Source organism: Anser cygnoides, chromosome 7 (genome assembly GCF_040182565.1).
Source record: "Anser cygnoides isolate HZ-2024a breed goose chromosome 7, Taihu_goose_T2T_genome, whole genome shotgun sequence".
NCBI lineage: Eukaryota > Metazoa > Chordata > Aves > Anseriformes > Anatidae > Anser > Anser cygnoides.
The window spans coordinates 17,642,410-17,668,710 of record NC_089879.1 but is presented as its reverse complement, the minus strand read 5'-3'; the positions used below and the strand labels follow the sequence as shown (position 1 = coordinate 17,668,710).

General features: G+C 42.5%; 2 long non-coding RNA genes across 3 annotated transcripts; one reads left to right on the top strand and one right to left on the bottom strand.

Annotated features, from left to right (window-relative positions):
- Window positions 1–2,193: 2,193 nt before the first annotated feature.
- On the top strand, window positions 2,194–23,585 carry LOC136791305 (uncharacterized). Its single transcript, XR_010832993.1, has 3 exons — window positions 2,194–2,382; window positions 3,017–3,120; window positions 23,092–23,585. It is a non-coding gene; the product is annotated as an uncharacterized lncRNA (long non-coding RNA).
- LOC136791306 (uncharacterized) lies at window positions 21,212–26,100 on the bottom strand. 2 transcript variants are annotated; one of them, XR_010832995.1, is made up of 4 exons: window positions 26,061–26,100; window positions 25,926–25,978; window positions 24,959–25,057; window positions 21,212–21,644 (listed from the first exon to the last, which is right to left on the bottom strand). It is a non-coding gene; the product is annotated as an uncharacterized lncRNA (long non-coding RNA). The 2 variants fall into 2 exon arrangements; XR_010832994.1 differs by lacking the exon at window positions 21,212–21,644 and having other exon boundaries at window positions 23,617–25,057.
- Between the last annotated feature and the right edge of the window lie 201 nt (window positions 26,101–26,301).

Here is a 26,301-nt window from a genome sequence, read left to right as displayed (position 1 = left end):
AAGGAGCGCAGAGCTGTGAATATAAATAAAAAATTTCTGTGAGAAAGTGAGCACGAGATAGTGCTTCATACTATTAATAGTTTCTAAGAAAAGATACCATGTCCCAAGAGCAAAAGCATACTGTCTTGTAGCCTGCTGCTAGGAGGACTTATCTAAATGTAGTCCCCACAGAGGCTGACGATTGTTTCCATTTACTCTCTAAGTTGAATGTGTTTTTTTCCACTTCAGTGCAGGATCAATTATACGTATCTCTGAAAGCCCACAGGTACAAGCACCTCTAACTCAACGGACTACAAGGCACACACACATTTCTAATTTAAGGAGCCAAAGCTTAACCGAATCTGTATCTCCTCATGCATCAGTAATATTCAGAAGAGGAGGAGAAACCCAGCTTTGTTTGAGTGATGACCCATGAAGGTTGCATTAGGAATGTTCAAAGCATCATAGATCCATTCCAAGCAGCACAATTAATGCTCCAGTTGTGCTCCTACAAAAGTCACAGAGATGGCAGGAGGATTCTTCCTGACTTCTCTGGGTACAAGAGCAACGCCCAGGTGCTGAAGTGATTCCGAGTAAAAATGGGGATACAACATCCTCACACATCTGACTGCTATCAACAGAGCAGTGGGGATGTTTGCAAGGCCCAGCTCCAGAGTAGGACATGGAGAAAAGATGAGTCTGTCCCAAGGAACGGGAGGAGTCGTTCCTCTGTGGATCTCCAGAATCACATGGATGAAGGCTTCTTTAGCCACCACCCACACCCAGTGCTTTTGTCAAGTGTGGAACGCATATGGAGAGCTTGTGCTTTGCACTGAAAGAAAAATTGCTTTCTGACAATTTCCCAAAAGCCCCAGGCAATTTTTTTCTGAAGTCAATGGCAAGAAAAAACAATACTGGAAGGTGAGAAAGCAAAGATCCTCGCTCAACAGTGAGAGACCTTCGGTAGCATGGGGAGGCTGCAAACATAGCAGCAGCAAAGGAAGAGGGTTCTGTGACTGGAAAATGCCTTATTAAACAGAAAGAACTACAGAAGGTTTAAAATATAATTCACTGAATTGTACATCAAAGTAGAAGCTAAGGAAAGAAGCTGGGTTTTTGTTGTTGTTTTTGTTTATTTTTTAAAAATCAACTTATTAATGGCTTTATAGATGTCCTCCATGTTCATTAATATCTGGCCTTTTTCCTGTGCAAAGGCAACACTTGAGCCCTAAGCCATTAGGACAGAATTTACTGCTGTTAATGATCAGTACAGAGCAGCTGTTCCTTGGGTTCAGATGTGACAAAGTGAGGATTTTGACCTGTAAATAATGCCTTTCCAGTGGCAAGGCAAAAAACTAACCTTAAATGCAGGAGACAGCTGCCGAGAGTTATCTTAAGGTTGGAAAACCCATCTGTGTGCAGTCTGTCATCAGTCGTGACCTTTAGGAGCTTGGTGTTAGTTAAATAGCATAGCTCCATAGCCAGGCAGCATACCAAACAACACCCAGCACATCCAGCTCTCTTACGTGGTAAAGATTTCTGAAAAACATCCTTAATCTCCAGGACCTGTTATTTTCAACAGGTGATGTAGCTGGATCTGGGCTCTTCTGATGGCATTTATGCTGGGCAATTGTACAGAAAACCTTAGGTAAATTGCTCCGATACCCTGACAGCCTGCAAAAATCAGAACAAAAAGGGAGGCAGTATTCAGGAGCTGTTGACAGGAATGTGCTGGACCTCCATGTTTTAAGCTCATTAGATACGATACATCACAGATACTTAGTTAAACTGCTGAAGGACTTCACTCACCATCTTTTGTCATCAATTCTGTTTGAGCAGCAGAAGCCAACAGGCTTGTGAAGCCATGAGCTTTTTCAGTTAATTTACCAGCAGAGACTACTCTGTCTGCTCTTCTGGCTTCTGCCAGAAGCCCTACCTGAGGAGCCAGCTGTGTTGTTTTCCAATTTCTGTCCTCTCAGGTTGGATCCCCTAACAAATCAGGTGCTGACTTCTCGACTCTTCTTCCAGAAGAGCTTGTCATTGAAATGTCTTTGTCCTTTTAATAGCAACAGCTCTGCTTCAAATTACAGTGGTTAATTTCTTTGAAGCAGGCTCTCCTGGTGCTAATTGTGTCCACAAGGATGGAAATTGCTGCTAAATCAACAGACACAGGTATGTGTAGTTGCTAAGGTCTGAACGCAAAGTTATTTTAGTCCACAACCACTCCTTCCTTGCCAGCACAGCACCGAAGCCGGGGACACACTCCCCACGTAGCCCCTGCTTTCTGGGAAATTCCTGTCCTGCCTGTGGGATGGGACATGAACCCCCAGGACAGCAGTAGCCCACCACTATGGTACCAGCTTCTCCACACCTACACCCTGCAAGCAGGGATGCTCTATGCTGGTATTGCATTTCATTCGTTTCACAGTGTTTGTTTTGCCCTTGAAATCCCCTACTCCATAACTGAAGATTTTTTTTTTGTTGTTGTTTTTTTTCCTCCCTTCTCCCTGTGCCTCCAGCCTCTCTGAAGGCCTGCTTCAATTGTTAATAACTTTTCTTGACATACAGCTTGAGAACAACTGGGATTTTTCTTTTTTATTTTCTTAAATGTTACATTTAAACCATCATTTCTTCTGTCTTGTTTCAAACTTTACCTAAAGCCAGCTAACACATTCACTAAATCCTGTTTAAGGCTGCCAATGCCCCTTCTACCAAGGTGTGACTCCCAAGGAAACTCAAACTGGGGCCAACTTCTGTGGTGCCCTTGCTGACGTGTTAGGATCAGGGAGATTATACATGACAAAGTTTTAGATGATGTAAGACTGGAGGAGAACCTAATTCTGACCTTTCTCAGTTTAAATTTGGAGTCTCTCCACTAACGCTGTGTTCTCGTAAAGCAGGCTAGTTTAGAAATCAAGATTTTTGTTTTTCCATTAGCGAATCTTACTTTTATTATTACGAGTGAAACAGATGTGAAAGGAGTGGTGCTGTACATTTTCCTCACGTGACAAACGCTGTTGCACATTAATTGCTGCAGGCTCACAAAACCAGACCCTGCTCCAGAAGTTTGGAGAACCTCCTCGGTGCCGTCCACACTCCAGCCAAAGCAAGGCCGCTGCAGGCTCTCCTCAGGATCTCCAGGTAAGGGCTTGTTCCCTTTTCGGTGTGGAACCCCTTGCAGGAAGAAACGTGACGGTGAGACCATTTCCTCTGTCCTACAACACTTGTGGTTGAAGCAGGCTGACTGTAAACATGGTGAGAGTGGACCAGGGCTCATCAGTGCTGTTTATTAATCTTTCAGCTCGCTAATTAAAGAAGCAGAACACGGCCTTGCTCTTTGCATTGCTTCCTACTGTAGATAAAGTATTAATTTCAGTGTTAATTGCAGGAGGACATTGGCAAGGGATGTTTGGATGTGAGTGGGTTTCTGCTTTGTTTTAGTCTGTCTGTGAACATCTGCTGGGGTGGGTGGCTGCTTCGGGGGGGAGTGAAAATTAACTTTATTGATTGAGTAATTTCCTTTATGAAGGATCTGAAGGGGATGGCTGCCTGCAGAAATAATATTTGTTAAATTGCCATATTTGGAAAATGAGTCAGTGAGAAAATAGCATGTAAATCCCCCAGCTTATCTCCAGAAGGGAAAGAACAGAATCATGCTAAGAAAGGGGGAGAGATGCTGACCTGGGGGTGCCAAACTAAAATGACCCTAGCATGATTTTTGTTTGATTTTCTTGTACTGAAAAATCTACTTTGAAATGGCCAATGTCAGCATTTTTTAGTTTTTAAACTTTTTCCTAGTGAAAAAATAGCACTGAAATAATTGTCTCTAGGTTCTCGAGTATCCATTTATGCTGGGTTTTGCAGCTCTATCCCTTACCTACCTTCATCTACTTTTTCTAGAAAAAAAAAAGGGGGGGGGGTGGCATAAAGGAGAACACAATGCATTTAAAGGCACGAATAAGAAAAGAAAGGGAAAAGAAACTCCTTTGTATTCTTTGAACTATATTACCATAACCCACAGGGCAGTCCAGGCCCCCCCCCCCCCCCCCCCCCCCCCAAAAAAAATAAAAAAGATCTCCCAGGCAAACCCTCGTGTTTTAGACAGCAAGGCAGCAGCCCCTCTGATTAGCTGAAGTTACCATCTCTTTAGCAGCCTTTTCACCACTGATCTTTAGCATTTACTGCGAGCCTTTGTAGAGGACAGTTTCCGTTGTCTCTGGTTCTGGTAGCTGGCTCTGTACAACTCAGAGCTGGCAGAAATGGTTTCTACCTTCTACCAGTCTGCGGGTGTTTGGGTTCTTGTTTTCTCTTGTGTTCCTCCTGTTCCTGAAGAGATGCCGCAGCCTGGCTTGGCTTGCTGTTGACGTGGGTTTGGAGGGACTGCCAGGGAAGTGGCAATGCTCGCGATGTGGAAACCCGGAGGGAGGGGATCAGAAATGCAAAGTTACATCAGGGCTTTTTTTCTTGGCCTTGGGACAGGAGTGGGAAATGGTAAATGAAACAATGTGAAATCTGATATTTACTAAGTAAGCTTTTAGCACTGGTGCGTTGGATGAGGACACTGCCTGTGGCTCAGAATAGCTCTGCACTGATGCAGGGGACACATCCCCACACCGGAGCGGGGCTTGGAGTCGGTGCTGGTGCAGATGCAATGCCCCTGTGGGAGCACGGTGCTCTGAGGGCTTGGGCAGAAAGGTGGCAATGGGATTACTCATCTTCATCGCCTTGCCGCGTGCTGCAGATGTCCCTAACAGCCACAATATTCTCCGTTGGAAAAATAATTCAGCAAAGCAAGCCCTCTGCACACTTGGGGCTGCAAGGAGCCACGAGCAGCACGGGGACCGAGCCGGTGGCCTGGCTGTGCCAGCTGCCAGCACTCGCCCTCTCTTTCTCTCTGGGTGGGCCTTACCCTGCCTCCAGCCTGCGCTCTGCTCCGCAAAGCTGCTGTGCCATTGCAGGCAGTGAGATGTTTTTTTAAAAAACATTTTTCTGGCTGATTTGTCGTCATCTGATACCAACATCATTTTCTTCTCCACCGATGTTGGAAGAAATATGCACTGCATTAATGCAAGTGAAAAACTCCTGAGTCTCTACTGTGACAGGAGTGTTTTCCAATCCACCTGAAATCTTATCTCTGAAGTGGTTTTCCTATACTTTTTCAAAGATGTAACTTCCAAAGTTTATTACAGGAAACCAGTTGATCAGAGTGGTATTGACATATTGTGTTGCAAATAATGCCAACAGCTGGAGGATTGTAAGGTGTGAAACACACGCAAAGTAAGCTGTAACACAGCGAAGTGTAATGGGACGTGCAGGGTGGTCCTTCGTGAGCAGACAGGGATGTCACGTCATCGAAACGTCAAAAATACAACTCCCTACACGTCAGAGGGAGTTAGCTCTGGCCAGTGAGTGTTGTGGCGCTCTTTAAAAGATGATTCTTGTAAAAATGATATTTAAACCCTTGATTTACGGTAAGGGTTGTGTTCTGGTCCTGGACTGCAGAGCGTTGTTATCCTTGTTCTGTTTGCCTTAATAAGGATGGATGTATCACCCTCATGTTCCAGTGAAATACAAATTAGGTTATTTCCTTCTAGCTAAAGCTTCCTCTATGTTTTAATTGGATGTATTCGAATTTGCCTTGTGAGATTAGGGAAGAAGAACATGCTGTGCAGAAAATCCTGCCCAGTCCTGAGGACTAATGAGAGGGCTGGAGAGGTTGCTCCACCATCTCCATTGATCCGCCCCAGAGCCCCCATTTAAGCATCCACAGAAGGAGAGAAGACAATTAAGTGTTGCATAAAAGGGTTGCATGGTACTTAGAGAGGGATGAAGATCTGCACTATTACAAGTAACACAATTATTTAAATGGCTTGCATGCCTAGAAATTCCTGCAGTCTTCCACTAACGTTTTTCCACAGGCAGCGCACTCAGACTTTGAAGTTGCCATTGCTGTTTTAATTCTAACCACATTTATTCTAGCCTTGAGTTGCTCCCTTTCTGTTAGACACGAGCTACATTTAGCTGGAACCAACACCGTGGGTGTCTTAGGGAAGTCAGACAAGTATCACTTCCGATCTGTCCCGAAATGGCAAACACCAGCCTACGTTGGCACTGCATTTAGCAGAGAGGATCCAGTCGGTTACACCAGAGTGAAGAACGAGGACAAACAGCCCTGGGCTCGCACTGTTTCCTGCAGTGGTTAACTCCAGCTTTGGACAGGTTCCAACACGGGCACAACTGACTCCTGGGAGGTGACCACTCTTGAAAGCAAAAACCCAAGTTTTAACATTTTTTTGTGTGTCTTTTCTCCTGCTTTCTGGTGTATTTGGATTTACTTCCAGTAGGAGCACCAGCAGTGGTGGGTTTTTTTTGTTTTGTTTTGAAACAAGTGCAACTATTGACAAGTACACTAATAATAGACTAATTCAGTGGTAAGCCACCAAGATGGGGTTGTTTAAGAGAAAGCTGAGCATATGAGAGAGGAGAATAAAGCTAAGGGTGTGGGTTTTTTTATCCTGGAGCAGACAGTTCTGAGAGGATCCAACTGCATTCTTCTGCTACCGAAAGGGATATTAGGGGGTTAAAAGAGGTACTTTCAGTAAACAGAAACCTCATGAAACACCAAAATTCTTTGAAAGTAGAGGAATAGGGACTGCCACAGAGGTTGCAGTGTGCTGAGAGTCAGCAATATGCCCATGTACTTGTAGTACCTGTTCGCTGCTTGAAGAAAGCCAGCTTAAGCAATCTCATCACGTATTCGCTTCTTGGACAATATCTGGGGTTTTCAGTGTTCTTGCCATTTCAGAACATGCCTTACATTCTCTGAGTCTCTGTTCTGACAGGGTGGGAAAAATGAAAAGCTACAAGTTAGAAGTCTGAGTTTCATGGGAATTGTAAATGTCTCAATGAATTTCAGTGGATCTTGAAACAAGCAAGATGAGACTATTCCAGGGCCTCTGTGTAATCAATTTCTACATTTGTATGACTCAGACCATGAAACATGCAATGCTGGGTTATTCACTGTGGGCCAAGAAGAAAAATAAGGTCGTGAATCGTACCTTACTATGAAGTGCTATTGCAGGACAGTGGTGTTAATATTGAACTTTAAAAAAAAGAAATACTGTTAGTGTAAATTAACTGAAGTGTTGCAAAACATGAGTCTTGGGTTTTGGACATAAGTTTAATTTTATAGTTGTTTTTTTTGTTAAGTTACACTTTTCTCAAAGCACAGGGAAAGCTAATGTGAGAATTTGTGTATTGAATCAACATGACGTTACACAGTAAGGTTTTTTTTTTTTTCAGTTGCTTTTGATGATCTTTTACACACAGAATAGTAGGGCTTAAAAGACTGAGAGAGCTGCAGCCTCTAGGCATCTGCCATGGGTGCCTAGGACAGTAGGAGCTCCCAGAGCTGTCATCATTCAACACCCTCACAGCAGCCTCCAAAGCTCAGCAGGTGATGTAAGCCCACTTTGTGAATAGATTTGCATTTTTTCCACAAAGATCATGCCCAGAGACAACCTTGTGAAGTCTGAAGTTTGGCTAGCTCTGAATAACCCAGATCTATTGCTAACACTACTTGAAAAGATGTTATGAGGGAAAAGCACTTTTCAGACTCAGAAATATCAGTTTGTTTCACCCAAACCCTAAGGTCAGTGTAGTGCTTGTGTGTATTGGCTCAATCCTGAAAGCATCACTGTTACCATACCAATTTTTAGACAAAATCAATGTTTTTTACTTTCTAACACTTCAGATTAGCAGTCAGAAAGCCTGAGTAAAGGGTCATGCAAAGTCTATATGCTCAGCCAGAAGCTGCCTGGATAATTACCTAAGTAAAATGTCCTGTTACGGACTTCAAGCTCCAGGAGAAGCCTTCCTGAAGGAGCCTGGCCCTGGGTCTGCCCTGAGGACGGTTCCGGCATCCATTCCTTCGAGGAGCAGTGTGTGCCTTGCTGGGAGCATTTGCTGTGCACCTTTCCCATCACTAGAGGTGATTACAGAACTGGCAGAGAAGGCAGCAGATTTGCATTCAGGTCCCTGCTCAGCCTAAGATAATTCAAATCCACATGTCCTATTTTCAAAGCAGCAGCTTATCCTGGAAGAACACCCTTCCCTCTCCTTTTGAACGTGTGCCACCAAATCAGAATTAATTAAAAGGAGAGAAAGCGTGAATACAAAGAAACAAAAAAGCTGCAGGACTGTGGGCTAATGCTTAGGGCGCTCATGGAGAAGAGGGGAGTCCTGCGCTGTGGCTCCTGTCCCTAAGATGAGTTGTGTTTGGCACTCGATCAATAATACATGCAAGCATTTCTGGCAGCAGAGAGTACAGCCAGGGCTCCCTGCTTGCACTGGAGTGCCCTGAGCATGGTGAAGGCTTCCAGTGAGCCCTCAGTCCTTCCCCAAACAGCCGCCAGGGTTTTTGTCTGCACCTCTGCAACCTGCGAGCCAAGGGCACCATGACCGAGTGGCTCCTGCCGCCGGGCTGCGCTGGGGCCCTGCTGCTGGGTGTGGGCCAGGCTGAAGCAGAAGCAGATGCTGAGCTCCTCTCTTCCCAGTCCCCTGTGGGCTGAGACACTTCGGGGCACGTGAGGTGGTGCAGCTCAGGGTACATGGGCGTGCTGGAGCAGAGGAAGTAGGTGTCGGTCAGAGCTTTCTCCAGTTCTAGGAGTCATCCAAGCAAGGAGAGTCCGGGAACAGGTGCTTGAGTCCTGGCTGGGTCCTTTTAGATGTTGTCTTGTATCCTTTTTTGTCTCTTTCAGCTCAGTTAGTCCAAGTTCCGTTGTTGCATGGACCCTAACAGGTCTCTGAAAGACTGAGAATTTCAAGGCATTACGCATTATTAGTGCAACTAAGTATGAGAAATGCCCTCCAGTATGAGAAAAAGCTACTCTTATATCTGCTTCCAGTTTCTCCATTAATCTTAAGGCTGTCTGTTCAAGAAACTTCTGACAACAGTGCTGTTCATTTTTGTACTTACTGATACTGGCTGCTTTTGGGGATGTGTAAGTTTGGCTGTAATGACTTTTTAGTCTGGACAAGCTCAGCCAGGACATGTTACTGGAAGAAGGATCAGCATTGGCTCGCTCTGCTGCATTGGCAGGCTTTCCCCGTCACTGATGCCTGTTTTCTTTGCCGCTGGAGCCAGAGGGAGAAAGCTGAAATGGAAGTTGGGATTGGCAAGGCAGGAGTGAGGTGTAAGGACGTGAATCTCAGCATTCTAATCACAGCTACGGTTGCAGTTAGAGATACGGCAAAGATAAAATATGCAGCGTGCCTGAGGGACCTATATATCCAACTGCTCCTGGATTGCTATCTGACAAGTTAATTAACCATAACAATGTTGAAATACATACTCAGAATGATTGCTTGGGACTGGACTCAGCATTCTCTCATCATAGTGCCACAGAGAGAGCAGATGATAGAAACTTCAGGGAGTAAAGGAAGGAGCGAAATAGGAGATCTGTTTCCCAACCAGGATGAGGGCATTCAGTCCAACAAATCCCACGTTACAAGTGACGTTAAAGATGAGTGAGTTCCTTCCAAACCACAGTATGGACCCTAAGCATGCTTGGAGAACTGAGGAGGAAATAAGTTTTCCTCTATGGCATGTTCACCTCCAAATTAATTTAAAAAATAAATAAAAAATCCTGGGTTTAAGGAGGCTTCTTTTCTTGAACTCCTGTTTTCTAGTGTCTTCCAATTTATTTCACCCCAGAGTGGGCACTTGTGAGTCCTCAGGCTTTCTATGGATGGCAGAACAAGAGCGCGAGCCGGGGAGTGATGATGGAGCATTTCTTCAGGGCAAGCAGGACGAGGCTCTGAGTTCAGCTCACTGAACGAATCGCTTGCTCAGCTGCAGGCACTCGGATACACAGTGCTGAGTGTCTGCACTTAGATACGTCACGATTGTTGGTGTGTGCTGACAGGTTTTGGTGCAGGGGAGTGAAATCCTCTCTCTGAAGGAGAAAAGTGCAGAGGTGGCCATAGCTGACGATTTCTGTCTTGTGGGAAATGCTGATGCGTCAGCCTTTGTTCTTGTCTGTGTGGGACAGAGAGGTGAACGAGTTTGATACATGTGGTTTGCTGGTAGAGTAAAATATCTGTAGGAGATGGCAGGTCTAAGTGGAAATCCTAATCTGGCCACCATTATTTGCCTTGGCTGTTTGTATATACATTCACTAGAAGCATTTTAAAAAATGTACCTTTCAAAATTTCAACTTCTTTTCTGTTTTATTAGCTGTAGAGGTATGTTTTTGCATGGTCTGATGCATCTCTTGTATATCTTGTGCTTTTACAAAACTTTGCAATTGAGTGAGCTGCTTAGAAAAATTGGCAGGTTTGTGGTAGGAGTTTCTTTCTGCACGTGAGCGGCTGGGCCATCTTCATTTCCTGAATAACTGATGATCAAAGGAGAGCATCTCCTCTGAGTCGAAACTTAATTGTAGCCAAACTGTAGGGAACTCCAGCAATGATAAACAAACAAAACAAACAAACAACAACAAATAAAAAAAAAACCCACAACCATCTCATAAAAATGAGTTGAATGAGTTCAGTTTTTCTTCTGCTCAGAGATAAACATCACTGTTTAATCAGAATCTTTTTAGTTGTGCTGTTTATTCACCTGAGAGCACCGCAGCACATCCTCCTTTCCTCGCCACAATCTGTTGTTTTTGTTCAAGCCGCAATACCCCGTTCCAGGAAGAAATCTGGGAGGAGGGCATGGGGAGGGATTAGGAGGTCAGTAGAGCCATATTTGATTATTGCAGGCAGTAGAAAAAGCTCACACATAGCTTTAACATAACCCTTAGCCAAAGTCCTAGATGTCACTGTGTTTTGGATAGATGTTTATTGAGACAAAACAGTGAGATGTGGTAGATGTAGCTGAATGTTCATTTTCATTTTATGGTGGCTGGTTGTTTCTGATTGAATGAGAAAAGCCAACAATGCAAACAGAACAAAATGAAGTTTTGGAGTAAACATCACATCTTGCAGTCCTTAAGCAAATTTCCAAATAATTCAGATGGAAATCTTGCTGCAGGAAGGATCATTTTTTGGCAACAAAATAGAAGAGCTACAGCAAAACATGGATAATTTTGACATGATTTACTGACTTTCTTTCTTGTAAATGACTTTCTTCTTATTTGTGCTTGTAACAAGAAATCTCCTCCTTTCTGCACAGCCACAGAGCCTGCTTTAAAACCTAAAAATTGTTATTGGCCTGTTTTCAGCTGCTTCTCTTGACGTCAGCAGGGAGATCTGGTTCTCCCTAAAACATGTTAAAGTAGTGGATATGAATGTTATAAATATATCAAGAAATAAAGAGATTTCTTCAAAATAAGGGAGCAGCAGCTCCTACATCAGCAGACACCCTGCCATCTCCACTAAGCAGTAGGCAGAGGTATGGCTGTCTGGATAGCTGCCCTTCTTCTGTGCTGTTAGCTTCTGTTCCAAAGCACATCTATTATTTCTGAAGGATTCAATCATATCAAGTTAAATCTAAACAAAGGAAGGTCCTGACAAGTCAGACTAAAAAGCAGAATCATTTTACTGCAGAGTCAAAAATAAATCAAATGTTTGCAATAACTTTATATTCCCTGTGCAGAAATAATGCTTACTATTCGGGCATGACGACTGTGGTTTTTTTTCACTGTGCTCTCACATTGAAGGAGATGCAGAGGGCAACCCAGGACATCAGTAAGTGGCTTTTCTTGTAACATGAGATTTTCATACAGCTCGCATATGAGCAAAGCGTCTGTGTGCAACTCAGCATGAATAATCCTGCAAAGATGATCATACTTGGTTATTGATGGAAAGATGATACAGCTCCTCAGCTGCACAGAAGCAGCTCTCCCGATGGTTTGCATTAGTTCATATAGAAGGCATCCAGACTATGCTGCCAGCAGACAGCTCTGCCTTTTTAGGATGAGGCAGTGTTCTTGTCGGCGTCTGCACTTTTCCGTGTTGCACAGGAGCCTGATGAATGGGCAGATGTTATACCAATCTGACTCTCACTTCTTTCATGCCAGATTGATTATGCTGTCTCAACATAACACAGAGCCCCTCTCCCTAGGGTATATGTTGGCATTTCTCTGAGTCTAAATATGTAATTTGCTGTCTTTCTGAAGGCATAGATTGTGTTCATCGCCATCTGTGGGTGAAAGCTGTATTCTTTACATGCTTAGGTCCACATAAAATCCTAAAGATTTGTACACAGGAGGGAGAATTTTTATCTCTTCCCTCTGCCAGCAGGGGATTTTTAATGTGGGAACATCCTGAGGAGTTGTTGTAATATTATTAAGCAATTACTGTTAGGGCTGCATGGACCAGTCAGTCCTGAGGCTTGAACTGTTGCAGAATACACATCTAAAATATTGGACACTGAAATTTTTGGCATTAGGTACATATCTGCTTTTTTTTTTTTTTTTACTTCAGTGAAGTCTGTACTTAAAAAAAAAAAAAAGGCAGCAGAAATAGCTCCAAGGATACAAAATTCTCCTTGCTCCCTAAAGAAATTTAATACGATGAACATGATTCTTTGCAAAACTGAGCTGTGATCTACTCCGAGATCGTGCCCTGACCCCCCCAAGGGCTAAAACCCTCCATTCATAATAATTGTGTAATATCTTGGCTCCTGTCACCACTACTACCATAGCGGAAAAAAAGATGTATTTATAAGAGAGCAGAGCCCAGTGCTATATGGAAGTGAAGGTGTAGGTCTCCACTTGCAGGCTGTGAAGCTACACTTAGGCCAGGTGCCTGCAGGGCAGCTGGTCGCTCACCACCTCCTGCGAGCTCATGGAGCAGAAACCTCGCCCTGGTGGAGGCACTGGAGCCTGACCGTGGTCAGTGCGGCCCAGAGGAACAGGTCAGTCACTGTCACTTGCCACAAAAGCACTGTTGAGCTTTACTCACAAGCTTTGCACCACTTGATGCAGTCTGGATCATAATGTTCAGGCAAGAAAGTATCCTGATATTTGCCTCCAGCTTCAAATTTATGGTTTTTGCAGAAGCTGTCAAATTGCTTGTTTGTTCTCTGGTCTAAATTTGCAAACAAAGCCAGACTTTCTGAATACTCAGAAAATAAAAAAAAAAAAAAAGGAAAAAAAACCCAACACTGAAAATATTGTTCCACAGTGAGCTTAACCAGTTATCTTCCACTTTTAGAAAAAGAATTCAGACTCCAGGCTGCACGACTCCTTTGAATATCTGACCCACGTTTGCTAGTAATGGATCTTCCTAGCAGGAAGCGTGGGCTGTCATGGCACTGCTGTGAGAGCACCTCTGGGATGGCTCAGTGGTGAGGAGGGAGAGTTTTGGAGTCCAACTTGTTTTATATAAATCACAAAAGAGTGGTCAGTCACAGAGTCCTGACTAGTTTAGAAATTCTTTCTGTTGCCTAAGTTGCCATTGCAGCCATAACTAACAAAATGGCCGAACACAGAAAGAAAATTCCTCTTGCTCCTTCTCCACGTGAGAAGTCCCAGGAACCGCTCTTGGGGAACCTGTCACTGCTATAGTATTTCATTTATTTTTCTGCAATAAACTGTCAGTTCCAGAAGGAAAACAGTCCTCTCCTAGACTCTCAGCCCAATAGGAGATTCATTTCTCCTAAGGCCTTATATCAGTTCTCTTATCTATAGTTTCTCTTACTTTATAGCTTTTGTTCCTGTAAGTTTCCCCAGGGACATTCCACAATGCTTCCTGCTCCAGACTTTCACCAGCGCCAAAGAGAGCCGAAGTTACACCCATAACTTCCTTAGACAGATTCCTGAGAGAATGCATAATCTCTTTTTTTAGCTTGCTGTAACATGCTGAAGTGTTGTAAGCATTAGAAACTGTTAAAAGGTCTAAATTGATGTCACCAAGAGATGAGCAGCATATAAGGTCCCCAAATTGCATCTATTATGCTGCTCTCTGTTAAATATACTGGAGGATGCAATGCCTCTCATCTCATTGAGACTCCACTTTCTACCAAAAACCTGTACTTTTAATTAATAAAAGCTGAAAGAAAGCCTCAAGCAGGGGTGTTGTCTTGTAAATCATTAAATTCTTAAGTCTTGATCTGCAAAAAAAGGACAGGTTTAGACTACCATGCTAGTGCAGAACCTCACTACCTTCTCTCTCAGGGATTATAGCCTTCAGCAAGAAAGAAATGTGCAGAGGGTGTGAGAAAAAGGAAATCAGAGGTGAAATGTAATGCTGACCCGGGCAGTGCACTGTATTTATATACATATGTTTCTATTAATTACTAAGAGCTTATTTCTCCAGTGTAAAATATTTACAGCAACAGTTACATCACTGTGACAAAATTCTGCTTCCAGTTAAAGTTGGAACAATAGCACAAGCTTCTTGTAGCCATTTTTACAATAATATCTGCTTAAGGCATCCTTGAAAGGTATATAACATTTTATCCTCTTTAAAGACCATTCCTTAGCCGTATGCAGTACTTGTTCCCCCACTTTTCTTTTCTTGGAAATTTTGTATAAAAGTGAAGTATTTGTTAGGATTTCCTCACTATGGGTTTTGCTTTACTATGTAAGGGAGAAATGACTTTTTCCTTTTTTAATCCCCCTGCAATGTTGGTTGGAAAACTGTTTCAGTTTGAGGATGTTCATGTTGGGGCTGAAAAGGGAAGATTATGGCTATAGATCCTGAAGAAATCTCAAACAGTTGCTGAAGCTTGAATGATGTAGAAACTGTCAATAGTAGATCCATGATAGAATCTTCTCTCTGCTACTTGCCTTCTTCAGTCTTGCAAAGGATTTATTAGATCTTCTCATGGCTTTCACGGAGCACTGCACAAGCTGTGTCAAAGAAAGTGGCTTAGGAATTACAATTTTGGGGGGTTATTTTTTTGTTCCTTTAAATAGGTTTGTATCTAATTTTGTTTCCATTATTTTTAGTGAAAGTAACGGTTGCTAGAGTCGACCACATGACAGCAGTACAATTCCTACCATAATGAAATTCAACAATTTGAAAATATAAAAACTAAAATCTAAGAGTCCCTGAATAATAAAGAGAAGTGCTCTTTAGGTATTTAGGATAAGGTAGATTTGTGATCCTGTCATTTCATTCTTGTACTAAACATCCAAATTCTTTAAATTCTATTTGAGGTAATGTTTTTGCCAGCTAGAAACCTAGCAGTTTCCCGTTCCGTACACAAAGGTTTTCAAATTTGGAAACCTCTCCAGCACGGCCAGTTAAAACAGGTTTGGTGGTGTTCATCCCTGATATGATTTGTGTAGTACCAGACACCAGGCTTCATAGCCTTGCAGATATATCTGAGAGCAAGAACCAAACTTGCTATTAGTGATATCTTGTGCAAACCATGAAACTAACACCCCATAGGTAGTAAGGTGAATGGTTCTGTCCCTGTCTCACACCAGTTCTGGGAGCAGGGCTGGCCGTGATAAAGGGCTCTGGCCCTACAGCAGATCCCAGGTCAGCATCTCCTAACAGTTTGGTTACAGCCTGGTCCCATCCAGTTCCCTGAATGCCTACTGGGGGCCAGCTGCCAAAACCCATCAAAGTCCACTAAATCTGGACAGTGACTGACAGCTGTTTGTAAAGCCTGGGTGCATGAATGCAGCCTGGCCTTTACTGGGGCCATGGGATGCACAATTCTGCTCCCTGCATGCCAGACCCACTGCCACCTCATATGAGCCTGTTGGGACTTCCTGTGAAACCTTAGTCGTGTGTCCTCCTAATCCACTCTGGACGGCTGATAAAGCCATTTGCTGGCTCCTGGCTTAGCCCAGAATTCTGCAAAGACGGGGACACACAGAAGTGGAGATAATCACAATGCCAGCACTTTGGAGCTGCCGTGCTATGAGATGCATGCTACCACTTGCGCTGTGAAGGCTGATGGAGCTCTGTTCCCGTGCGTGTCCTTCAGGGGAAGAAAGAAATAGCAGCAATAGTGCTAGCATTGGCTGCCAGTCTGAGAAATCCACTGAATGCCACGGCCCTGCTCACCTTTGTGCCCCTCCAACATGTGAACTCAGCTGCTAATGGAAACAATTTACAAGGCAATAATTTTTAATTGGTGTCACCTATTAACTGCCACAAACCCAGAGGCATAGCAGCAACTCAGCTGTTATTCTTCCAAGAAATAAATATATCAACCATTTTATTTGCCCCTACAGAGGAGAGAAGAAAAAAAAAAAAGGAAAGAAAGTAAAAAGCCACTAGCAAACATTTATCTAAAATTTTCTGCTTGGATAAGCAGATAGCTGGTATGAAAAAAATCACACTTTCAAACAAAACAAGGTGGGGCTTTCTTTCATTTTCTAAAGACAAGAAAGCAATCTTTGGCTTTGTAGGTTGAAATGAAGTAGAGAGAGAGGTGGAAGCTCACTTTTCTGGGACCTTCCCTCATTGTTCTTTCCCCCATACTTTCCGACCCCTACTAATCTAATCATTTTGTCATTTAGCATAGTCATGAGTGGTGGGTAGGACTAGAGGACTGACTAGATGGCATCTCTCTCCCCTTATTGTATTTTAAGGTCCTTTAGGGAATTTCCAGAACACCTTTCCACCTGATGTAATTTGAACAGATTTTTCTAGTAAGACTTATGACAGGTTCAATTTTAATTCCATTCCTTTTGTAAATGACAATTTATTTAACTTTATTGAAAAGTAATACTAGGAGCAGCACCAAACCCAAAAATAATCTGAAGTTTTTTTGGCAACTGGGGGAAAGCTGTAACATAAGACAGGAAAAAAAGCTTTCCTATGTTATTGACCTGCTCAGCTCAGGGCAGGTGGAGATTGGTATGGCCACTGATGTAATTTTATCCCAGGCTTTGCTTGGAAAGTGACGTCTTGCTATCCCCCAGTGAAGCCTGAAGTGCAGCACACTGAGCTGAGCAGTTGCATGGCCATCCTTGTGCTGTGCTGGATGGAGGACAGGACTGACATAGCTCCTTCATGGGGCGGGGAGAATCCTTCACACAGTAAATGTGGTGAATTTTGGTTGAAGTAAATAAAGCTCTCTAGTCAAGGAGCTGCTACGTGAGAATGTCTGCTGAGGCCAGAGTTAGTTCCTTTAGCTTTAAACTTGACATTTTATCTTCATGTTTTTCTAACTCATTTAACTGTGAGCCGTTGGTATTGGAGTCAATCAGATATGGAGGTTTATTTGTGCTGTTGTTCATATCTGTTGTCATACTTCATTGGTTTTCTAGGTTGCATGACAGGGAGAGGTAAGGTCTATCTTTCTTCTGCCTGTGTGTTGGTTATTCTAGCATGGGATTGATAACACCCAAGATTTATTGCTTCAATAATGCCTGCAGAGCGCTTTGTCATCATTGCTTGGATGTGTTGGAAATTGCCACAGGCCTGGAGCAGAGGCTTGAGGCCTGGGTTTCTGCCCACGGCAAATGAGCTGCTCGGCACAAAGCAGGGTATACGTGGAGGCTCCACCAGTGCAGCTTGTGCGAACCGGGCCTTTGTAAGCAGGACCAAAACCACAGCCCAGTTGCTGCCTGATCTCCTGCTGCAAGTGAAAGAGAGGAGATTTCAAACGTTTTCCAGAAACGTGGTGCTCCCATAAAGGTTTCGCTGTTCATCAAACGAAAGACACTTGTGCTGCCGAGACGCTCTGGGCCGGTGGTGGGAGTGAAGGCAAACAGAAAAGTTTTTGTTCTGTGGTGGGGAGGTGGATGGCTTTTCATGTTCAGTTATTGGCTTGAACATAACTTACCAAATCTGACATCTGAAGCATGATTCGGCTTGCTGAAAAACCTACAGTATGCATTCTTGCTGAGGTGATGCAGGAAGGGCGAACAACATGTAAGTTCTTATGGGCAAAGGCCAGAAGTCCTACATGGTCTTCTCCTGATACATCTTTTGGCAGTTTGGGAAGTTTCTGTATCCAAGATTGCAATCAGGCTATCAGGCTCAGTAGTCTCAAACAGACTTACATTTTTTTAATTTCTCATTAGTCTGTTTAGGCTTATGACCTACCACTCTGCAACAGCTAGTTCAACAACTTAATTTTACAGGGTGAAAAATGGGAAGTAAAAAAAAAAAAAAAAAAACATTTCCTCTTTTTTTTTTCTACATCTGCTACAGAAAGACCTTGCATTGTGAGACTGAATAATCATCCCCAGGCAGACATGTCCTTGCTTGCTGCCTGTGCCCTTCTAATGTCCTAGCCTAGTGCTGGATTGATGCCAGTCGTGGATTAACATGCATTTCCTTAACATGGGGAAGTGGGACATCACATGAATATTATCTTTGAATTGCCTCTGGCTGTTTTTGCCAGCCATCTGTCCAAACTCTGCAACAACAGTCATTTGTTTGGGCTGAATACGGTGGTCTGGTTCAGGCCTGTATCACTGCTCCTTTCCTTAGGACCTCACTTGCTCCCTCCACTCTAACCAGTACATCCCAGCACAGAGCAACCCACATGAAGCACTAAATTCATGTTTTTGTTGCAGGCCAGAAGGAGAAAGCTGTCACTCTGAGAGAAGCTTGCTCTAAAATGGCCAGTGGCCTTGGGCTCAAGGCCTACACACCAGCAAGGCAACAGGCCCTGGGTGAAGCAAGGGAGCAAGAGCTTGGCCCGGTCATCCCACGAGTGTCCTGAACGCCAGCTGCTGCTGTTCTTGAGGCCTCTCTTTTTTAGCTCTGAGTGGAGAAGCCCTTCTCTCAAAGCTCTTGTAAAAATAAAAAGAAAGAAATCTACCTTTCCAACTGCTACCCCGACCCATGCAACTGATAGATCCTAAATCTGCTCTCCCAGGTCTCAGTATGGCTCAGTAGTCAGTCTTTTTTTGAAAAGATGCTTCTGAAAATATTCTACTGAGGCAAGCTAAAAAGGCTATGATTTCTACAGGACAAACATATGAACTATGCTTTTTAAAGGCCTAACCCGTAGTGAAGTATGGTAATTACCAACATGTGTATCTTATTTTCAAATGGCAATTCAGCCAATTTCAGTCAATAAACTGAATTATGTATTTGTTTACAGTACTATATTCAAAAGAGAAGTCACATTTATAATAATCACATACACATGGAGGTTCTTTTATTCACGTCTTATCAGTTGTTCATACTTTTAGAAGATTCCTCTTATTCCAGTTTCACTGAAGCAAGAATTATTTTAGTTCAGAATATGATTAAAGAAAAATTAGTTAAGCAAGCTTGTTTACTAAGCAGCGCAGATGAAATGAGAGTCATTGTTGCTCTGTATCGGATCTGTTCTGGGGTTTCCGCTGACAGACAAAGCTGGTGTGCTCTGTGCCTGCCCCACAAACCTGGCCATGTGCCAGCAGGACTCGGGAGCTGCAGCTGGAGCAGCAGCCCAGTGACCAGCATCACCTCCTCTCCCTTTGTCCCCGGCTTTTCCAGAGCAAGTGAACATTTCAGACTTTTGACAGATCCAAGTGCTGCTGTCACCCAGTACAACCTTGCAAACAATGTCTTTCAAACACTGCTCTCCACATTGTCCAGATTGCGTCATTCCCACGCAAACCAAGCCAAATTAATGTATTTTTAAAGTCCATATTACAAAAGCATAGAAAGTGTGTACATAGCAGTTTAAAGGAGAAAGGACTTGCTGCCAAAACCAATGGAGAAGTTAACATCATATTCAATTGTTTTTAACAGTTGCAAAACAGAATGTTCTCTTTTCCAGTTCATTTAAGTCTTATGATGGGCTTAGCCAAAACTATGATTGTGTTACCAGAAGGAGGTAAGTAGTGATGGATTTTCTGCTGGAATATATTTTTTTTCATTGTTGTGCTTCAGCTTTCATGTGAAGAACCATTTTCATTTATCTAGTCTTTACCTAATTAATATATTTATATTCTCTATCTCTTTTCTGTGTTTTGCAATCCCAAAATAAGTAGTTAACCACACAAAAGTACTTTAATATTTCTGTCTGCTGTTGCTCCCCTAACTCCAAGCTCCTAGCAGGTAGAACAACTGCAAGATATCCTTACTCCCTTTGAGTGGTGCCTCGCTTCACAAATAGTTTCACTGACATCGGTGAATGTCCTCGTTATGTCTGGCAGCAGCTATCAAACAGATTTATCAGCCCAGTGAGATTCTGGCAGTTCCAACAGGGTCACCAGCCTGACAGAAGTACAATTGTTCATATAGTTTATATGGTCACAAGCCCAACAGAAGTGGGATAAAACTGAGGAAAAAATTGAGAAGGGCCACAGTAAAAGCTAAATAGCTGTGAACACAGATACTGTGATTTGCCTCTCATTTGTAAACAGTCCTGTTGAATGCTGTGAAACTCCTTTAGACGTTTTATCATCTAAAACAGAGAAACAGTCTTTTACATTTGAATATCATCTGTGCACATCAGGATGCTTCATACATACAAACATTAAGGCCACACTGCAAAGAGCTCCAAATGGCTATCTTTGGATACCATCTCAGCTTTGTTGCAGAAGTCATTGCAATAGCTTTTATGGACAGATGGAAAATATTATGCCTTGTTTTTTTTTTTTTTTTTCCAGCTACAATGTCATGAGGGATTTTCCTTTAAAAGACTTAATCTTGATCATACCATGTCCCCCCAAATTGTCCTACTTGTTCTGTTCTCTCAAAAGAACCACCTGACAGGCATTTATCCTTGTGTTTGCTAAATAATACAATAAGAGGTCCATTTAAATACAGAGCTAATCCCACAACATTTCCTTTCATTTCAGCTAGTTTGTTGTTTCATCATGTTAATTAAGTATTTAAGAGGCCAAAGTCGCTGTTGTAATAGTCAAGGAATGGGAGTTAGTTAAGCTCCACATCTAAAACTAATAAACTTGTCAAAATCTATAGGGTCTGATAATAAACAGCAGGTTGTTTTGTGATGATAACTCCATCCTTACAGAAAGCAGCACTTCATAAAACTTGAATTATTTCTTATGTCTGAGTACTATGAATAAAGATGCTAGGCACCTGGGAGACTGGCTGTGGGAACCGGTAAGAGCTAAGAGCATGCAGAGCTGTCCAATTCTCAGTCAGAAAATGTAGTGTGTGTGAGTAATGGCCATATGTGGCTATTGAGGGAAAAGCTGTCTGGATTATCTGAAGCAGTGAAGTTTGGTTCCTGAGAACAGTATTTTTAAAAAGTCAGAATTGATCTTGGGCATCCACTCAGAAGTTGGAGGACAAGCAGTGGAAATCTGAAACTCCAGCTCTGTTCTCCTTTGCGGTGTTTCTCCAGCTTCAGGCTGTTCAATGACCCAACAAGCAGCCTGGAGAAATTATTACCACTGTTGATCGTACTGTTTGCTGCTCTTTGACTGCGCTGGTCTTAATTTTGGCTGCTCTGTCAACACAGAGCTGCCCGAACCACTTAATGTCCTCACCTGGTGGACTGTACCAGCAAGGGATAGGCAGAATGCCACCATGAGCCCTCATGTTGTGTTCTTGTAGGCCATTCCCACCAGCTTTTGTTATTCAGGTTCTCAATGCGAGGATCCACCTGGATGCTCAGCAAGTCTGTGAAGGTCAGGCAGAAGCCAAGACACAGGAATACTCTTTTCTAGTTGTAGGTGATGAGGAATGGTCTGCTGAAGGTTGAGTATGAGTAGAGGAAGAAGGATCTTCAAAGGGTAAGATGAAGAGCCTGGACTTTACGTTACATGTGTTTTCCTCAGTGTGCGCAGCACATGAAGGAACTGTGACAAGAGCCTCCAAAAGTGTGTCTGAAACAGCGTTCAGTAACAGTAAGTGAAGATTTGGTTGTACACAGAGTTGTCCTGACCTTGGTCAAGGTACGTGGAAAGCATTCCCAGCTTTGTACTGCACATCTTTGCATTTGATCAAATGACAGTCTCTGCATAAGTGTTGGGTTTGGAAGGTTCTTTTATTACCTCTGGGTTCAGCAAATTGTGAATTTAATACAGGTGGAAGGGTTTTTGTTTGTTTGCTTGTGTTTTTACTAGGACAAGAGAAGCGACGTCTAGCGGAAACTCTAAGTTTCTCAGCTCCACACATACAGGTGTCTAAGCAGACCTTGCTGTCTTGCTCAGGCAATACATGGTTTAAACTTGAAGAGTGAGGAAAGTAGGCATTAAATTTTAATAGTCTTGCTATTTTTCTTTTTTCTTTTTTCTTTTTTATTATTTTTAACTAATGAGGCCATAGCTGGATAGCTGGTTAACTGCAAAGTTTCCAAACCCTGTATTTTAATTTTAAAATTTCATTTTAAACTGTGTCACTTCTTTAAATGGGGGATTCTAAAAAGTGAAAATGAGGAAACACCAGAAACAAGAACTTTAACTGTTGTATGAAGCCAATTTTATACTGTAAATGCAGACAATCTAGAGAAGTGACAGGATTTGCCTTTAGTATAGGTCTTGTTGAAATAATTAGCACTAAAGAGATGAAGCTTTGAAGAACGGAGTCCTGATATGCCATGAAATATTCATTTCTAGTAAGTCATTTAAATTAGAAGTGTCGAAAAGGGAAATTGTTCCAAGACTTCTCACAAAGTCTGTCGAACACTGAGTTGGGAATACGGAGGGGGGGAAGGAGAAGGAGGGTTGTTTTGGGTTTGGTTTCTTTTTTTAAATTAAAGCCTGAGATGGAGCTTACCATGTTTATCTTAACAATGAATTCCTTGGTATTTCTTTTACATAGTCATACGATGCTGACCAGAACTCGGAAGGAAATGTTGGAAATTTATACCTAAGCTCCTTTTCCCATTCCAGCAATCTGTATTGTGGGGTATAAAGTAATATGAACCAGCAAGACTGCCCGAGGTGTTGGTTAACACTGTTCTGAAAGATTTATTACCACCCAAAACATGAGAAATTCTTCTTGGTCGACTGACTTTATAGTAATAAGATCTCAATTAAAAAAAAAAAAAACAACTTGTACTGTGGCAATGTTGGAAAAAAAATTCCCTTTGTACTGTGTTGTAACAGGCTGCCAGCCAATGTCATCCACATGTCTACTTGGTAGCAGAAAAGATTTTCAGCATGTCTTCTTACTAAAATGAAACATTTTATATATATTTCAAAAGCATCTTGGCATTTTAAATCAGATGATTGCATACATTTAATTTTACTTTGAAAAGGAAAACAAGGTTCACACCATTTATAGTTTGGCTTCACTTCATATCACTAACGTTTTCTCTCCCTTTTCAAGCATCTTTCAGCAGAAACCCCACTATGCCAACCAATTTTAAGCAGAACTGCTTGGATTAAATGCGTCTACATTTATGCAGCAGAAACTAAAGGGCACAGTGCTACAACGTAGGGAAGTGCCATCAGTGGAGTTACAGACATGAACTAGGGGTTTGGAATCTGCCTTCCCACATGAGCTGAGCTCACATGAGCCCCGAGTTCATCACAGTTAATGCTTTGCCCACAAGACTGGAACAAGCCACGGGAACAGTCAGATAGTCACTGGAGACATTTGCATCATGAGCAAATGGAAAATTACTGGGGCAAGGATGTCTTGGGTCCTTGACCTGTGCTTCCAGTTGTTCAACAATCTGTTTCCATCAATTATTCTTACTTGTATTGTGGTAACATCTAGGAGCACCAGTATGGATGAGGACTGTCATCCTTGGCGTGATACAAAGACCCAAGAGACCTTTTCTGCTTGGGATGCATTTGCCATGACCCATGGGCACTGTCAGCAGACTGGCCTCTGGCTGATTCTCATGAAAAATCTATGCCAGAGCCCGAGGCGAGAGGTTTCTGGATGCAGAGCACCACCACAGTGTGCTGCAAGGAACTCCAACAGGACCATATTCAGCCTTAGGACAGACTGCCTGACCCTCCTTAATCCAGAAATCCCAGTTTATGGCCATCCAAGAGTTCATCAAGCATGCAAGAAGTATAAGATGAAATACTTCAAACTCACTAAACAGACTTAAGGCTATTGGGGAATTTCCAACCAGATTGTAAAAAGATACTGAGCAAAGTCCTATTTTGGAAACAGTCTATTTGCTAGAAAACAGGAAGCTTTTCTCTTCCCTGCAAACTATTTCTTCGGATCACTGAGCAGCCTATAACAAAATTATCACCTTATATCCATCTGTTAGCATTTATTTATAGTCTTTTGTATCACATACAGATTGCCAGCTTCTTTGGGACTGCCCCTTTATTCCAGTTTTGTACAACATTCAGCACAACAGCTTTCTAACTGAGGTTAGAGAGAAATATTGAGAAATAATGAGAAACATGGGTGAATACTGCCTGCACACAACTCTGCTGGCTTCTCAAGTGCGACACTTGGAAACATGGATAAAAATCCAAGTTAACGTCATTTTACCTTGTTTTTGCCTTTTCATCTGTAGGGGCAGTAAAGTGAAATCTTTCCCTCCAGAGCTGTTGCTCTGCTGACAGAGCCAGTCACTTTCTCAGCAACGCTGCTGAGAAGAAGGGGCACAAAAGAGGCTTCTGGATTGTCACCTCTCAGAGGCAGAAGGAAATACTTCCAGCTACTTCCTAAATACGCTGTTGTTTAGGGATGATGTGTTACCCACAACAACATAGGAAATTCTGCCAACTCATCTTCTCAGGTTTTTGTAAATGTTGTACACACGCAGATTAAAGATCATGATTTTTAAGCTAGCTACTCACCTGAGTAGATTTAAATAGGAAAAGAAAGGAAAACATCTCTTCTAAAGAAAACTCATTGCTCTTAACCAATACATACATAGCCACCTCTTGCTCTGTGGAGCATAAAAAGCCATTGTAAACATAAAAATGTGACAAAAAATAAGGTAATATTTTTTAAAAAAAAAAGCACTTAGTACTTTACTAATATCGCTATTCATGGTATAAGAAAAGGGAGACTAACTTCTCCAAATTCATTATTAAGGTTACAAAACCTTTATTGTTATGCGGGTTTGGACTGTTGCTTTTGGGAATGCGCCTTTCAGATACATTTATAAGTCTTGTTTTTATGCCAAATAAATGATTACTGTGTTCGAATCTACCCCCACTGGTGTCTGCACAGTATTATGTTCAGCAGGACAGGCAGTTCTGGGCGCTCAGCATACCTCTCACATGCATCAGATGCTGTCAGCATTTTGGCATGGAATTCACTTGAGTCCCACCTTCTGGATCCACCCTTACGGCTCTGCAGGGCTGTGTTACTCCTGCGGGCAGAGGGAATAGACGGTTGCATCATCCCTCTCGTGCACCTGTTCTGGATGTATTTACTTGTGCTCTACCTCTTCTGTGGGTGCCAAACTCACGGTCCTACAGAACCGGGATACTGAGGGGTTTAGCAGGGTAGCTTGAAGTGTATTTTGCAACACGGGAGCGTAAAAGCACAAGTTTTAATGGTTATGACTAGAATTATTAAAATGAAAAACAATAAAGAAGTAAAGCAATAAGTTTAATTGTTTTTATTATAACTGGCAATTTACTAAGAAGCAGATTGCTCTTAATGAAACTATTTATATGAGTAAAATGGGCAGGAATTGGTTCTATACCTCTCTAAGGCTGAAATCTAATCACATTGGTTAATTTGTTATTTATCTAGAGCATTTTGTTTATTACCTTATCGTCCTTCACAAGTAACTCTGCGTATAAATTTCTCTGCTCCCTCTCTTCTGATCATATTACTGTAGAACCTGAATGTACCAATTCAAATAATTCAGCGGCTGCTGCTCTCTGTAATCAGCATTTCAAAAAGGGTCATGGATAGTTTTTCTAAAAAGGTTGTCAGAACAACCCTTCTTTTCTGGCTGCTCTCTTAAATCACAGTCATTGTGTGCCACCCAGAGTTGGGATAGCAGAGCCAGGGCACATCACGGGCTGGAGGAGAGCAGTAGTCACTGCAATCCTGGCATATCAAGCATCCCCTTCCATGTTTCTCCAGAGACGAGTGACTTTATATACAGCTAAATAATAAAAGTCTTTTCCTGTGACAAAACACAGGGAGGAAAACAACATCCTCAGTTGTTACAGAAGTAAAATGTATGGCAGAAAACTGAGACTTGATATGGTGCACGTGCTTACCTTTATATGTTTTATTTACTTATGACTCGCTTCCAAACAGATTGTGTCTCATCCTGTGAGCAACAAAGGAGAGGGAGGGATAAAGAATGGCAACCTAATCCCAGCTTACCTTGCTGGCAACACAAAAAGGCTCACCTTAAAACGTTCAGTGCTAAATTGTCCCTCTTCAGTGGGTGCTTCTGCTGGGACTGACATTCCCTCTCCCCCTCCACATGTGATAACACTCTGTATTTCCATGTGCTCAACAGTATTTTTAGCACATATTGCAATTCCCTAGATGGGAAGCAAAACCACAATGTTGTATCTCAGTCCAATGGAAACACTTCAGACTGCTGCCATGAGCTGGTACTTAAGTCATACAGCCTTAATTATATCA